This window comes from Diabrotica undecimpunctata, chromosome 10 (genome assembly GCF_040954645.1).
Source record: "Diabrotica undecimpunctata isolate CICGRU chromosome 10, icDiaUnde3, whole genome shotgun sequence".
In the NCBI taxonomy this organism is placed as follows: Eukaryota; Metazoa; Arthropoda; class Insecta; order Coleoptera; family Chrysomelidae; genus Diabrotica; species Diabrotica undecimpunctata.
Genome location: NC_092812.1, coordinates 16,924,174 through 16,927,656, shown reverse-complemented (window position 1 = coordinate 16,927,656; position 3,483 = coordinate 16,924,174). Strand labels below are relative to the sequence as shown.

The window sequence follows — 3,483 nt, the reverse complement described above, 5'->3', positions numbered from 1 at the left end:
AAAAAGAGAACAATGCACTATACACTTAATGTAGTTTAGCAATGAAAATAAATTAAAACTGTAGAGATTCAGCATATTTGAACTATCTAAAAGTCATGAAAGCGATGCAGGAAAATGTATATGAATATATCTACCTTGGACACCGAAAAAATGATAGTTAATGAAAGTTTTAATGGGACATGGGCCAAATTAGCCAAATTGACTTCTATTATAAATATATTCCTATTATATGTATTATTTAAACTAAAGAACATTGTAAAAATATAAAGATAAAATGTTTACAAAAGCCAAGAGAAAATAAAATAATTAGAATATAGAGAGAAGCATTCTGAAATACCTACAATAGTTTATAATTTGTAAGACTATATTTCGTATTTGGCATTTAACAATATTGTATAAATGAAATAAAGTTATATTAAATTTAAAAACGATTTTTAAATCATGTTTACCTTATATGCCTGTATAAATTACAGTTTTCTAAATCAATCTTTGAATAACAGGAATCGTCTGTAACCATGATATTCTCTGTCCCTCTTCTGTAAAGCACACAAGATGGCGCCTTATATTTTCCTGACAGAAGATCGCCTGTCACGTAGAAATGATTTGCAACTTTCTATACTTTAAATAAAAGTATAAAATATGCAAATAATAACCGCAATGTTCGTATATTATTTGTACATTCTTTTATAGTTTTTGTTTAAAGTAGAAAGTTGCAAAATAATTTCTGCATGACTGTCGTTCTTGGATAATTTAGCAAAATATCAGGCGCCATCTAGTGCTTCATAAAGAAAATTGACAGAGAACGCCGTTGTAGTGATCTCCTTGTTAACGAGAGCTTATTTTACCGACATGGCACCCGCACCACCTAAGCTTTTGGCAACAGTTTGACGTTTATGAATTTGGATTTGGACTTAACCTAATTTCTTTTATTTGTTGTTTTCGTTTTTGGTCATTTGCTGGTGACATTATTTTTTTAAAAGATACCTGTAATGTGTAAATATTGAGATTTGAGATACAATTTTATTGTGATATGGGGTTTAAAATGTATGGGGCTTTAAGTTTTTGGAACTTGATTGTGATAATTCCTTTCAGCAAGGAATATTTTTAATAAATCACCTGAAAAATATTCATAATTTAAAGTTTGAATGTCACACAATTAATTTTACAAATATTGATGGTAAGTTTTATTTTAGTATTTAATTTAGTAGGATATTATTTTGGTTAGAATAAAATATAATAATTAAAAATGTATAGTAATGGACATTTCTTGATTAAATATCTTTTTTATTGAAGAATTTATTTTTTGAAACAGTCAGTTGAATCAGTAACCTAACTTCATATTAGATGGGTACTATATATTATTTACCCCTTCAATTTTTTTTCTTTGCAGGTCATGATGGAAGGCAAGTATTAAATAAGCAATACAAGCGTAATTGTAAGTCTCAAGTTTTATGTCATATGAATTCATTATGCGCTAGCCAAATAAAAGTTGTCCATGAATGATAAAATTATGGTGAATTGTCAAAAACACACTATAGGCACGAAATTGAGCTTGGAAAAATTAAACTCCCGAAGCAAGACAGAGAAAAAGTTGCATTTAAATTTGTTGTTGGAATTCCACCTAAAAAGTAAGCAAATATATTTTAATATTATAAGATGATGTAATTGCCATGAATTTATCAGTAGTAGAAATAAAATGTATTTTTTCAGAATTGGAAAAAGTGTTTATGATAACATTGGGGAACACTTGACGAGAATAGATTTGCTTACTATGTCAGACATGAACATAAAATACATAAAAATTATGCAGTTTCCTTGGATTTGTGGGTACAAGAAAATACTTCAAAAATGCTTGATGAAAACCCGATATTGTTCCATAAAAATCAAGGCACAGAGGGAGCATTATTGAAGCAATGAAATTTTTGCCTCATAATTGTGAATAAATTTCAAAAAACAATTTGATGCAAATTTGGAAACCAGGTACTTCAACAATTGATGGAACGCACAGCTTGAATTCGTTTGATTTTGAATTGACAACTGATGGTTTTAGATGAATTTAAACAAGGTTTTTTAGTAGCCTTCATGTTTGCTAATAGAAAAGATGTTTGCATATATCAATTATTTTTTCAACATATAAAAACTGAAGTTGGTAAGTAATTAAATTACAAATGTATTCATTTTATATTTATAATTTACCCAATTTGTAGGTGAATATCATCCAAAAATATTTATATCCGATTTGGCAGAAGCATATTTTAATGCATGGCTGTCAGTAATGGGTACTGCAATTACTCAACATATTTAATGTTCCTGACATGTTGACCGTGCATGGCAAAGTAATAAAGTTGAAGGTTTGGAAAACAAAAAGAATTGAAAAAACTATTAAAATTCTACAGTAGAATACCACAGAAGAGGAGTTTGAAAAATGTTTATCCAATACAATTACATTGCTGTTAAATGATGGGGACACTAAAAATTTTTGATCATATTTTAAAAACAATTATGCATCAAATTTTAGAAAATGGGCATACTGCTTCCGAAAACGCTCTTTAATTAATACAAATATGTATGTCGATGTAATGCATAAAATTTTGAAATATTTATTAGCAAAATACATTGGACCATGAACATATATAATATCCTCATAGAAATAACAAAAAATTCTATGATGTCTATTCATTACCACTGCTATTATCTTCGCTAAATAGTTCTACAACTGGAGTATGGTCGTTGGTTTCCCTGGATTCTGGTTCTAGATTAAGATATAATTCTTTATTAAGATGATTCTTGAGATATTTAGTTAACTCCATTAGTTGACTTATTTTATTATTCACTTTATTTGGTATCAGAGTTATTTTTTTGCTTAGAGTTTTGCTGGAACACATTCACCAGGTGATCGGCAAACGCTTCAGCGCTTTCTTTGTGTTTTATAGCCCATCTTCCATGAACTATTTTAATAGTAGGGTTAGTTAATTGAAGTCGATTTAATTTTTGTGTTGCCTTTCAAAGTGATTTCCTTTACTGATAAGTTTTTCAGCTAATATTGAATACTATTACTATTAATAATACTTAATATTTTTTTTTTTTTTTTTTTTTTTTTAACGCATACAATAAGTAAAATATACATTAGTTTACAATAATAATAATAATAATAATAATATCTTTGTGTGTTACAATGTTCATTTTAGATCTTTTGAAGGAGGTGGCAGTCTTTAAGATAGGAAAATATTTTTCGGGTGTCTGTATTTTCTTCTAGGGCATCTCTTAGGGAGTTGGGTATGTTATATTTGAGTCGTTCACTATTATATTTGGGACACTGTATTAAAAAATGTTTAACCGTTAGAACACTGTTGCACACTTCACACACTGGTTTATTTTTGCGCTGTAATAAATAGTCATGAGTAAGTCGTGTATGGCCGATACGGAGACGGGTAAGTATCACTTGCTCTCTCCTGTCTTTTATTTTTGGTTTCCAAAGATGTG

The 3,483-nt window shown here is 28.7% G+C and overlaps 1 long non-coding RNA gene across 1 annotated transcript; it reads left to right on the top strand.

The window, feature by feature from the left end:
* The first annotated feature begins 899 nt into the window (after positions 1-899).
* Positions 900-3,029, top strand: LOC140451867 (uncharacterized). The gene is made up of 4 exons (XR_011952100.1): positions 900-1,177; positions 1,391-1,628; positions 1,711-2,149; positions 2,208-3,029. It is a non-coding gene; the product is annotated as an uncharacterized lncRNA (long non-coding RNA).
* The last annotated feature ends 454 nt before the right edge of the window (positions 3,030-3,483 follow it).